This window comes from Coregonus lavaretus, assembly GCF_964263955.1.
Source record: "Coregonus lavaretus genome assembly, chromosome: 12".
NCBI lineage: Eukaryota > Metazoa > Chordata > Actinopteri > Salmoniformes > Salmonidae > Coregonus > Coregonus lavaretus.
In genome coordinates this window covers 27,934,065-27,947,925 of record NC_139999.1, presented here as the reverse complement: position 1 = coordinate 27,947,925, position 13,861 = coordinate 27,934,065, and the positions used below count along the sequence as shown (strand labels likewise).

The window sequence follows — 13,861 nt, the reverse complement described above, 5'->3', positions numbered from 1 at the left end:
AACCAGAGGACTGAGAGGGTCTGTCCAGCAGGACATTCTGGATTAGACCACAGCTGTCCGTCTCACAGCTTCTCACCAGAATAAACATTTAAGTAGTAACATCATCAGACACACTGGACTGTGTGAATCTGGCAGGAAGAGCACAGGCGAGGTGACAGGGTACACGCTCCACCCTAGTCATCATCTCTCCAACCCCAACTATTCCAACAGTGTAGTGCAGACAGGTGGCTGATACAGTAGAATGATGGACACTCCTTTGTATAAATCATAAATGAAAGGACAGTATTGTCTTTGGAGGTGTGTTTATGGGTGTGTTGGAGCCCACAGGTCATCATACCCCCAACTGTGAAAGCACATTAAAACACACACACACACAGTTGGGAGACAGCATACAGTAGCACTGTAATTTAATGCAGAAACAACTCAGAAACAACTCATTTTGGGGACAGTTCTTCTGTACTCTCCCTCGCCCTCCATTTGGCAAATCTGAATATAACTCCATCCTCTTAATTCCTGTTTACAAGCAAAAACTCAAACAGGAAGTACCAGTGATGCCCTCAATATGGAAGTGTTCCGATGAAGCGGACGCTAAGCTACAGGACTGTTTCGCTAGGACAGATTGGAATATGTTCCGGGATTCATCCGATGGCATTGAGGAGTTTACCACATCAGTCACTGGCTTCATTAATAAGTCCATCGACGACGTAATCCCCACAGTGACCGTACGTACATATCCTAACCAGAAGCCATGGATTACAGGCAACATCTGCACTGAGCTAAAGGCTAGAAATGCCCCTTTCAAGGAGCGGGACACAAATCCGGACGCTTATAAAAAATGTTTATACGCCCTCCGATGAACCATCAAACAGGCAAAACGTCAATACAGGACTAAGATCGAATCCTAGTACACCGGCTTTAACATTCGTCAGATGTGGCACGGCTTGCAAACTATCACGGATCACGGGAAACCCAGCCACGAGCTGCCCAGTGACGCAAGCCTACCAGACAAGCTAAATGCCTTCTATGCTCGCTTCGAGGCAATCAACACTGAACCATGCATGAGAGCACCAGCTGTTCCGGACCACTGTGTGATCACGCTCTCTGTAGCTGATGTGAGTAAGACCTTTAAACAGGTTAAAATTCACAAGGCCGCAGGGCCAGATGGATTACCCGGACACGTACTCAGAGCATGCGCTGACCAGCTAGCAAGTGTCTTCACTAACATTTTCAACCTCTCCCTGACCCAGTCTGTAATACCCACATGTTTCAAGCAGACCACCATGGTCCCAAGAACGCCAAGGTAACCTGTCTAAATGACTATCGCCCTGTAGCACTCACATCTGTAGCCATGAACTGCTTTGAAAGGCTGGTTATGGCTTACATCAACACCATCATCCCCGGCACCCTGGACGCACTCCAATTCGCATACCGCCATCTACAGATCTACAGATCTCTATTGCACTCCACACTGCCCTTTCCCACCTGGACAAAAGGAACACCTATGTCAGAATGCTGTTCATTGACTACAGCTCAGCATTCAACACCATAGTGCCCTCCAAGCTCATCACTATGCTAAGGACCCTGGGATTAAATACCTCACTCTGCAATTGGATACTGGACTTTCTGAGGGTAGGCAACAACACATCCGCCACACTGACCCTCAACAAGTCGTGAAGAGGGCAAGACAATGGCTCTTCCCCCTCAGGAGGCGATAAAGATTTGAAGTGGGTCCTCAGATCCTCAAAAGGTTCTACAGCTGCACCATTGAGAGCATCTTGACTGGGTGCATCACCGCCTGGTATGGCAACTGCTTGGCATCCGACCGCAAGGCGCTATAGAGGGTAGTGCGTACGGCCCAGTACATCACTGGGGCCGAGCTCCCTGCCATCCAGGACCTCTATACCAGGTGGTGTCAGAGGAAGGCCCTAAAATTTGTCAAAGAATCCAGCCACGCAATTCACAGTCTGTTCTCTCTGCTACCACATGGCAAGCAGTACCGGAGCGCCAAGTCTGGGACCAAAAGGCTCCTGAACAGCTTCTACCCCAAAGCCATAAGACTGCTGAACTGCTTTTCACCCCCTACCTACATGTACATATTACCTCAATCAATCACCCCAACTACTTCGTACCCCAGTACACTGACTCGGTACCGGCACTCCTTGCATTTAGCCTGTATATAGCCTCGTTATTGTTATTTTATTGTGTTACTATTTTATTTGTATCTATTTGTTAATTTGAATACTTTTTAACTGCATTGTTGGGAAAGGGCTCATAAGTAAGCATTTCATGGTAAAGTCTACACTTGTTGTATTTGGTGCATGTGACAAATTTGACAATCCTACCCCTGGTGACATTGTAATGATATGATGTGTTTTCCAGTAACTCCCTCAGATTGTGTATGGAGTGAGCCTGAGTTCTGGAGACTAAACACACCCTGTGATCGAGGAGTGCATGCTCGCTCCACCCACTACTATTAAGCTTTAGGAGCACTCATAGAGTTCAGCATAACAATGATGAAGAATGATGCAATGGGTGAGTCGCCCTTACTACTTTTCATCCTACCAAAATATAAGTACCTGCTGTGTATGGTGGCGTACTCTGAAATCCCTACTTTTCTCAGAAGTCTACATCCTAAAGCGGAAGTGATTCATATCTGAGGTAGCTGGAGGATTCTTGAACGTGTAGTTTGGTTTGGGATAATGGCCAAAACTGTTGTAATATGGTAATATTTACATTTTAGCGAGAGATGACAGCCTATTACTGGCTGTTGCATTGGGACTTGTTATGTTTCCAAGGCAGAGGTCATTGTCCTGCCAAGATACATGAGAGGAGATGTGTCAGAGTCAGTCTCAGCCAGGCCCATTGCCTTGCTCTCCTAACTGGGCTGACTGATCACAGAAATGTGCTTCAGACTGTCACTAGACATGCTAGTTTCTCATCACCATTTATTACTGTACATGTTGGGAGAAACATTGATGTACCCACATTCATGAAAATACTTAACAAGAGAAATAGGACAATGTGTAGGCTTACTAATTTATGGAGATTCCAGCTTGCTATAATAACAAAATGTTCCTTTTACGCCAACCTATTAGTACTGAGCAATTAGTGCTTTTTTGATTTATGTGGGTTATGTGGGTTGAATGCTGTAATAACACAGAATTAAACAATTAATAAAAGTCCCATGATGGTAGTGACTGCCCATTACTGCTTATCACTTATTAACCATTATTTATTCACATTACTTTACTTTAATACAATATTTCAATTGTTGTGTATATTACATTTGTTTTATTTGATGACATTATCACTATAGAGCTGCTGCCTATATGCTGTCTGACAAAATCACTATTTTAGTAGTTCTTCAAAGTAAGGCATACTTTTATGACTGCTGAATACCAACTATAAATAACTTAGATCAGGGTTCCCCAAATGGTGGCCCTCGGGCCGAATTTTATTTGTCCCACAAAGTTTTCTGAGTTCAACAAATAATAATAATAATTGTTGGACATAAAAGACTGTGAAAACACCAGCAAATCAGCTCCAAGTGATTATAATTTTGGAAATCTGTTCCAAAGTATTCCCACGCATAATAGAGAGATATAGGCCTATGTGATCGTATACAAATGTAAGCAAGGTTATAAATGATGTTTTAGTCAAATATGATATCTGTTTGGGCTTCTTGCGGTCAATTTGCAGTCTACCAATTATTTGTAATTATTATCCGCCCCCCTGACCATCCGTTTAAGAAAAAATCTGCCTGCGGCTGAATGTAGTCGATGATCCCTGACTTACTTATTTTCAGGTAGAGATAATTTGCTAAGCAACTGCTCTCTATCCGTCTCGATCGTGCATTCTTCTGTCTCTTCTCATAGCAGGCATAAAATAAACACACAGACTGGACAAGTAGGCACACAATGGATTATGGTAATTGGCTATGTAGAATATTGGCGTGTTAGAAACTACAACTCCCTACTACATCGCACTGTTCGGTCTTGAACTGATTTATCTCTAGAGAAACTGCGCAATGTGTGCATTGAGCTCACAGAAAAAAAAAGAGCGAAATGGAATTCAAATAATTGAACCGCCGTTGGTCAATTAGTTGTTTAAAAAACGAACAATACCAGAAATGTTGGTTAATTGCTAAGCACTACAACCTATAAATCAGTATCTAATCAATGGTACCATTTCTGCTGTTTATTGCCAAGTAAACGTTGAATTCACAGTGAAAATACATGTACGTACCAGGATTACCTCAACAGCTAGAGGTCATCAATCTGATGACCTCGATAGTGGATGAGTCATTTGCAGCTAAGATGTTGCCTCCTTATTTTCTATCTAACACACCCCACCCTTCCTGCTGGAAAGAAACCTATTATAATCAGCTGTGAGAATGTAACATCATTCCACATGAATATCCTGGTGTTGGAAAAGGTGAACCATATTGGGAAATTCCCTCAGGTTCAAAGGAAAGCGGGTAGGTGTGAGTTCTGGCATTCTTGGGGAGGATATGGCATGGGGATTTAACCTAAGCCATCAAATGCTATATGACAGACCCATAGAGTCAAAGTCATGTATTTTCTCTTGTAGAAAAGGTATCTGGTAGAGGAGTGCTGTGTCTGTGTGTAGGACCTGTTGAGTGCCTGTAGATTTGTCAGTACTTCTTTCATATATTGTCCCAAGCCCTCTCTTCTCTGTGAATGTGCTGCCTGCCTGTCTGCCTGACTGACTTTATAAGGAACTTCCTGTGTGGTGACGTCATGCATGCACCAGAGTGAAGAGGTCTGCTCTGTTAGGGGAGGGAGCAGTGATGGGAGGGGAGGGGAGGGGAGGGGCGGGGGCATGGGGTAATACTCACTACACAAAGTTCTCCAGTCGATCCTATCCATTCAATTTTTCTGTCCAATCTAGTCTTTTTTCATTTCATTCTCTTACACAGTACTATGCTTCTTCTCTAGTGTGAATATGAAATCACTGTAAATAGGTAATGCCAACAAAAGCTGGCAAAATAAACAAAGCAATATGTATTTACTGTGCAGACTTGATTTTATGCAGTTGCACAGAAATCACATGCAACACACAGCTCTCAAGCTCACCTTCATATCCACAAACACCCATACAAACACCCATGCAGTAATCTGATCTCACAACCCCATCATTCTCCTGCTGGCAACAACTGGCCCAAAGGAATTTTAAAAATGTCCTTGAAATTATAAAGGGGGATTAGAGAGAGCCTGGTCCATCCACGGCCAAATATCTAATGATAAGCCTGTTAGGTCCAGGGGCCAAGGCTGGCTATGGAGATTTACCAAGTCAAGCAATAAGCACACTTTGTTCCCTCCACTCACCTCCAGTTTCTGCCTCTATTTATTTAGCAATGCACTTGTTTGTAGACATTGTATGGCTGTGTTCGGTTAGTATGCATGGTTGTAGCTGGTTTGTTTAGCCTAGTTACACTACATGAGTATGTGGACACCTGCTCGTCGAACATCTCATTTCAAAATCATGGGCATTAATATGGCGTTGGTCCCCCCTTTGCTGCTATAACAGCCTACAGTCTTCTGGGAAGGCTTTCCACTAGATGTTGACACATTGCTGCGGGGACTTGCTTCCATTCAGCCACAAGAGCATTAGTGAGGTCAGGCACTGATGTTGGGCAATTAGGCCTGGCTCGCAGTCGGCGTTCCAATTCATCCCAAAGGTGTTCGATGGGGTTAAGGTCAGGGCTCTATGCAGGCCAGTCAAGTTCTTCCACACCGATCTCAACAAATCATTTCTGTATGGACCTCACTTTGTTCACGGGAGCATTGTCATGCTGAAACAGGAAAGGGCCTTCCCCAAACTGTTGCCACAAAGTTGGAAGCACAGAATCGTCTAGAATGTCATTGTGTGCTGTAGCATTAAGATTTCCCTTCACTGGAACTAAGGGGCCTAGCCCAAACTATGAAAAACAGCCCCAGACCATTATTCTTCCTCCACCAAACTGTACATTTGGCACTATGCATTGGGGCAGGTTCTCCTGGCATCCACCAAACCCAGATTCGTCAGTCAGACTGCCAGATGGTGAAGCATGATTCATCACTCCAGAGAACGCGTTTCCACTGCTCCGGAGTCCAATGGCGGCGAGCTTTACACCACTGCAGCCAAAGTTTGGCATTGCGCATGGGGATCTTAGGCTTGTGTGCGGCTGTTCGGCCATGGAAACCCATTTTATGAAACTCCCGACAAACAGTTATTTTGGTGACATTGCTTCCAGAGGCAGTTTGGAACTCGGCAGTGAGTGTTGCAAGCGAGTACAGACGATTTTTATGCGCTACGCTGGTCCCGTTCTGTGAGCTTGTGTGGCCTACCACTTCGTGGCTGAGCCTTTGTTACTCCAAGACATTTCCACTTCACAATAACAGTACTTACAGTTGACTGGGGCAGCTCTAGCAGGGCAGAAATTTGATGAACTGACTTGTTGGAAAGGTGGCATCCTATGACAGAGCCACATTGAAAGTCACTGAGATCTTCAGTAAGGCCATTCTACTGCCAATGTTTGTCTATGGAGATTACATGGCTGTGTGCTCGATTTTATACACCTGTCAGCAACAGGTGTGGCTGAAATAACCGAATCCACAAATGTGAAGTGGTGTCCACATACTTTTGTGTATATATAGTGTAGGTTAAACTGACACACACAAAGTTTATAATGGCTAGGTCAGTGGCCGGAGCTGTTCCAGCAGATATTCAAGCAGACAGAAAGTGAATCCCCCATTTAAGTAATGCTAAATACAGATCTGTTGAAGGGTTTTGATACAGTGTAATAAATGTGTAATATATAAACAGTGTAGTAAAGTCATTGTATTTCTCAGTACAATGGAACAAGTCCATTATAATTCATTCACATCTAATTCGACACTATAGTGTCAGACTCGAGTGACTGGCATGGGACATTATGACCAGAGTAAAGTCTTTTAAAATACATTTCTGTTGTTTCATGAGCTGCCCAGTCAATATTCTGACAAACACAGAGCAGGTCCCAGGTAAACAGAAATGTCCACAGGCATCAGATAAGGAGCAGCAGTCAGACGATGTGGGCTCCATTCAGTTATCATGCAGGATAATATACTGCGGAGATAAGAGTGTTTCTCTGTGTGTTTGCTGCGGGGTTGTTCCACCTCAAAAAGCACAAGAAAGAGGATTTCGACACCCACCATCTCAGATTGTTCTGAAATTGTGTCTGTTGCTCGAAACAGATAAGATTAGCATTCTTGCAACATTAGTTTGAAATATAATTTAATCTCTGAGAAATTAAGCTAATTGATTGCACCCAAATTGTCCATTTTAATTTATAGGATTCATATAATATTGAATAAATATAGTACCTAACATCCGGTTTGGACCAAACATTTTTCTAATAATGAGTTAAACATGAGGAATCCAAAGAAATTGTCAAAAGCCACCCATGGACCCCCCACACCCCATGTCAATTCCACCCCTATTACCAAAATCTCCCCTCAGCTTTGTGTGGGAGCGTTTTACATTCATTTTGTCGTTGTTCCACTGAGTCTAGCTGGAAACGATGAAGCACAGCTACAAACAGAGTGCTGATAGAGTCAATGGTACATCCAGAGTAAGACTGACAGAGGTATGTGTACGTGTGTGTTGTATTCTCTGTACTATGCAGTTGTGTTCAGACAGGTTAAGTTTCAGTCTGGGTCCTCAAACAACCTCTGTCTGCCCAGGGACTGCCAGGGATCAGCCACTGTGGCGCCACACAAGGCCATGAGCCCAGAACAGCTCAGTAAATCCCTACCTGAGTTTCTAACAAAAATTACCTTATCTTTATGCTGTAATGCAAAATGCAATTTAGACAACTTACTGTACAATATGTATTCCCCTCTCTCCAATCCAACTAATACAAGAGTGTAAGACTATGGACTCCAAAGGCCACAATTTGTGCTGTGTTTATTTGTTATTGATAAGCACTCTAAACACTTACTCCCAGCATAATCTGTAAAACCTAAAATACTGCAACACAATACAATGTGCAACACTCAAGGACTGTAGATAAAACTGACTTTTGTTATGTCAGATGATAGTGTAGCGGGCAGGGATATTCAACTCTTACCCTAGGAGGTCTGGAGCCTGCTGTTTTTCTGTTCTACCTGATAATGAATCGCACACACCTGGTGTTCCAGGTCTAATTCAGTCCCTGACTAGAGGGGAACAATGAAAAAATGCAGTGGCACTGACTTGGAGGTCCCTGTACTTTATTGTACAGGGCACTGTACAATAAAGCAATCACACAATTTCATCCAATGTGTACCAACTGTTAATTACATAAAATATCTGTAAATGTGCCATTCTTAGTGTAGCCTGTAAAACACATATAGCCCCATAAATCATTTTAGGTAGGCCTATACATTATTAATGTAAAGTGAAACCATAAAATCTTCATCAAAGTCAACTGTGCATGTGTCGTGTGTGCAAGCCGCTAAATGGAAAGCTATGTCTTTAAGAGTTGAGTGAAAGGCGGAGTCAGAGTATATTCTTGTAGCGTTGTGGAGCTTAAAAGAACATCACTCACAACAATAGTATTTATTGAGAAGTCTCCCAGAACAGAAAGAATAGTTACAGTGCCAAATGCGCTGTCGTTTTCTGCTCAGTACCATAGCAGACTGAAGCTTGTAAATTGGGCTACACTAACGTCTACAGCAAAACACTGGAGCTAGAACTGTCGCCAAAAGAGGATTCTAAACGTTTCTAAGTAACAGCTGAGGGAAAACTGCGAGGTTGTAAGGTGAGCTCTAAAAACATATTGGATTACCGTGACGTGTATTTCTTTGTGTGTGTGTGTGTGTGTGTGTGTGTGTGTGTGTGTGTGTGTGTGTGTGTGTGTTGATGACGGCAGCAGTGATTGATGCAATCTCTTATTTCTCAGCCGGTACATTGTATCATACATTGACATTGTATCCCAGCGTTATAATATATTTATTATACTGTTATGCCTTTTCATACTAATACAATACTATACAATATGTTAAACAATAAGCTACTCAAAGTTGGAACAACTTGTTCTCCTTGTATAGCTAAAATTACGCCTATACTTTTAATTCCAGTATGTGACAGCGATTTGGTTGTTTATAGAGACCAAATCACTGTCACATACTGGAATTAAAAGTGTAGGACGCATGTAAATGTAAATAAAATACTGATATATAACTATTGATTTGGGGTGAAAAATTGATAGTTACATATCGGTATTCATTTTGACGATATTACTATTCTTTTTGCACTAGTCAGCTGTACCTGCACCAAAACTCCAGTATTTATTGCTTCTATAGCTTGCTCTCCATCTTCTTTTAAAATGGTAAGCCAATATGTTTTCAGCACTTTTATTTCCGTGAGTGATCAAAACTCGTTTTCTCATGGCTCGCTCATGTCCCTCTGCAGCAGACATATAGTGAGCTATATGTTTGGAACATCGAATCGCAATAAAATCACAGTATGGAATAGCATTCATACAGAATCGCGAAACCTATAGAATCGCTATACATATCGTATCGGCAACTAAGTATCATGATAATATTGTATCGTGAGGTCGCTGGCAATCTCCAGCCGTACTGATGATATCAAGAAATGATGGATCCTTATTTCATCAGTTACTTGAGATTGGAAAAAAACGTATATTATGGAGTGAGCCACCTTCTTGCTCTAGCAATCAATCCTGTAAAGCAAGGGGGTGCGTACACTGTTTGCTTGCAGCACAGGTAGAGCGGGTATGGTTGCTCAGAAACCGCTGCAGGGATGTCATAAGTGGGGTGTGAACCTCTTCCTTCTATGTTTTTCTGTGCCTAATGTCATGGTCTATAGTAAGGTTACGTCTGAAATGTCACCATATAGGGCTCTGGCCAAAAGTAGTGCACTGTAGGGAAAATGTGTAATTATCAGATGTGCACAAAGTGCTCATGTTGGTGTGTAGCATACATGGTGTGTAAAACCATACCTCTTGGCTTGGAGTGACTGTGCTTAGCTCTACTAGGCCTGTGTCTTAATATTTTGATAGTAGGCTATGGATGTCAAATAGAGATGGTCAGATGGTGATCATCACCACAAGTGTGTTTACCAAACCTCTTGTCTTCCCACACAACAAAATATCCTCGGCTCTTTGAAATAATTTGACTGCAATGTTCCCATTCATTATTTCTCCATGACTACCCCATTTGTTTAAACCTGGTGTTGCCTCTAAATACACTACTCAACTGTGATCAAACGCACATCCTTAAGTGCAGGGCCGAAAAAAGTAGGTATAAAAGAAATGGAGCCCGCACAATCGTAAGCTCCACCACGTACCTTTATTCACAAACAAACAACGTTGAAGTGACCTGACGAAGATCCTTGCAGGATCTAAATATTTGTTTGTGAATAAAGGTACATGGTGAAGCTTATTAGTGTGCGGGCTCTATTTATTTTATGCCTCTAAATACACTCAATGTAAACTATGGTTACCACTGCCAGGATGAACTGTTTTTGCACCTGTTGCCAGAGGAAGTGGGAGCCTCTCAGGGTTCATTATCAAGGATCAAGTTGCTTACCATCCCCTCCGAACTGAATCCAGGGCCCTGGGCAAGGGATGGGAGGGATGCCATGTTGGGCAATTTGGCCTGAGCAGACGTCCTGGGCATGCTGTTGTTCCAGAGCTTTCTTTCTGAATGACCAGCTGTCTGGGCAGCACATCAATCTGTCCATTCTCTAGAACTGCTGGAGTCTTAAAAGACCATCAATGTGTTTTCACTTCTTGATGATGGATGGTTGACGATAGATGCATATTGTTCTGGCCATGAATTTGTTGTTCATACAAACCAGAACTATTCCTCCACATGATCAGCTGTAAATGGCAAAGACTTCTGTGAAGTTATGGTCTCCATCAGTTGAGTAGAGATGACCCTTAGACCCCCAGGTTAGGTCTAGCCTACATGTTGCCACTCTACCCAAAGGAAGTCAGCGGCTGTTGTGTGATGCACTCATTCCCGTCTTTTTCTGGCCACAGGTTCCTAATTAAAGGTCATGTCACCAGAATACGTTTATGGGCCATATGTAGGGCAGCCCAGCCCCCGTGGTGACTCTTATCAACACTATGCAGGTTTTATTGTCTTCTCAGGAATTCAGCATTCTCTGTGTTGATCTTGCCAACCCCCATTGTCACACCTCTGAGAAGCAGAGGTTCTGTTGTGATTACATCATGTAGGTCTGATATCTGATTGGAGGTTAACTTTACAGTAATACTATTGGTCAACAACTCAGATTTTGAATCCAAACAACTCCGATGCTTATAAAAGGGTATTAGATTAATTGTTCTTCCTCTTATGTTCCTGACTTGCTGTGGTGAGATACCTACACTCTTTATCTCTTCCTCTCTCATGAGCTATGGGCCATGGCACAAGCCATGGTTTCTTTCTTTCTCTCTCTCTCTCTCTGACCATGCTCCCTCTCTAACCATGCTTAGAATAAGTAAGAGATAAACGCCAATGTTCTATACATTACCTTGGAAATAATGGACAACGCAGCGGGATGAGACGGAGCCTCGTTTATCCCCCTTATACCACCGTTGCCAAAGAAAACAATATTAAAGCACACGTTTACCAGTATAAATACTTTTGTTTTGTTTATATTTTTATAAGCAAATTCATACTTTCTCATCTTTTGGTTGCAGTCGTTCGTTCGATATTTATGGACCCGACCAAGTCGTTGTTCTTTATGTTCCGTTGCCATGCTCAGTGGCAACGTGCTTATTCCTAGCTTGCTGCTAGCTAATCAACTAGCTACGGCTGCACAGTCACAACCTCTGCGGCCAGAATAACTGCAAAGTTTATTCCGTTGCGTTTGTTTAAGCTGTTTATCCCGCTTATACCACAGTTGCCAAAGAAAACAATACTATAAGCACACATTTACCGGTAGAAATAAAACATTTTCATTTATATAAGCAAATTCATACTTTATCATCTTTTGGTTGCCAGTCGTTCATTTGATTTAGTGTGATATTTATGGACGCGACCCAGTCATTCGTTCTTTATGTTCCGTTGCCATGCTCGCTGGCAATGTTCTTATCCCTTGCTTGCTAGCTAGCTACGGCTAACACAGTCACGACCTCTGCAGCCAGAATAACAGCAAAGTAGCTGTTTTCTATTGACATTCATTCGGATACATCCATAACAATGAGCAGATAATGCCAGATTTTGCCTGGCATAGCTAGAAAAGTTTGCCTTCTCGTCAGGTCACTCGACACTGTTCATTATGAGGAGATCACATTGCATATCAAACACTAGGCTAGAAGCTAGCTAAATAGTTTGTTGCTAGCAAACCTACCAATATGACAAGCAAATTAAAAAATATCAGTTGCTGAAACCGCTGGTCAAACTAGAAACGTGGGAGTATTTGACAGCATAGCACCACTTGCGTCATGACTGCAACAGTAGGGACCAGAGAAATTCATGTTTACCACATTAGGTCACCAGATGCTTCAAAAATGTCTCTACAAAAACAAATCAATACTAGCTAGCTAGCTACGTTTTCTCCTCGTTGGACCTGCGTTTACAATGTATCCAATTTCAGTTTGTGTTGTTGGTTTAGCTTTCTGTAACTTTGTAGCAAGTACAGTCTGCATGTGTAGGCGCTTATTGCGTCATGATTGCATGGTGTCCCGATATCTTTCCCAGCTGTCCCGTTATCTGGTTTTAATGTCCATTCTAGAATGCCCTTCTAACCAATCAGAAACGAGTATTCAACAATGCTGTGGTATAATGCCTTATAATGTTTGTTAATGGTTTATAACTTAAGCTTTATGGCTTGTATGTGAATCCATTCATTTTGCAATGTAAATACACTTGTATTTAGAATTCCATTCTCAGACATTCATTGCCTATTACTGTAACTCAACCATAGTCACTTGCAATTGCTAATTACCTTAATGGGGTCAGATAAACATTTTAATAGGAAAATTGCTTAATCTTATTACAAGTCACGTGTGAGGTATATACAATGTATAATATCCTACATATCAAATATTACTGCCCACTACACAGACATAAAACATCAAGGTGTCGTGAAGGCATGACAGTTACTGGCCATTATTAGTCTGACCTGGGATGAACGTTCTCCTGAAGACTGAATACATTGGAACATTAGTTAATAATGTGCTGGTGTTATTTGTTTACACTTTGTTCCGCAGATATGAATTGATTTCCTCCCTCTGAACCTTGCTTGCATTGTTTACTCCGCCCTGACACACATTTCACATGACTCGAACATCCAGGTCATCTGACATGGGGAGTGCTTGCAACACCAGGCATATCCCTGGTGACAGGAACAGTACTCTTTAAAATATATATTTTGCAGTAAGAGCTACCGGTCTGCTGGGACTCAATCAACACTCTGCTGTTGTAGAAAGACACTGTCAGGGCTATTGGTTTGGTTAAAAAAAATCAGCCATGAGGTTAGGGGGCCCCTAGATAGCATATTATGGCAAAATGTGTAGAATTGCAGGGAATTAGCTTTAAATGGCAAAACGTTCTATCAGCCTCATGGAAATATGTGAACAATAGCATGAGATGAGCTATACAACAGCAATTTATTTTGCTTTAAAACTGGATTTCCTTTTTTCGGATACTTGGAGAAAGCTTTTAACTAGAGATGTTCTGATATTAAATGCAAAATACAGCAGCAGAGGATACTCGTCATCAGAGGATTGCGTCTCATGTTGGTGGAAATGTGTCAATGAACAAAATAAAGAGCTGATGGACCCCCTTCACTTTCACTCATGTTCCTGCCTCTTGTCTGTGTTACAGGTCCATCAGTAGCAGCCATCCGGGCGAGCCGA

The 13,861-nt window shown here is 42.2% G+C and overlaps 1 long non-coding RNA gene across 1 annotated transcript in view; it reads right to left on the bottom strand.

The window, feature by feature from the left end:
- Window positions 1-13,823, bottom strand: part of LOC311138571 — a 74,098-nt gene extending 60,275 nt beyond the window's left edge. Inside the window, exon 1 of the long non-coding RNA XR_014614057.1 lies at window positions 10,581-13,823. This is a non-coding gene — a long non-coding RNA (uncharacterized lncRNA). The remainder of the gene's footprint in view (window positions 1-10,580) is intronic.
- Window positions 13,824-13,861: the final 38 nt, after the last annotated feature.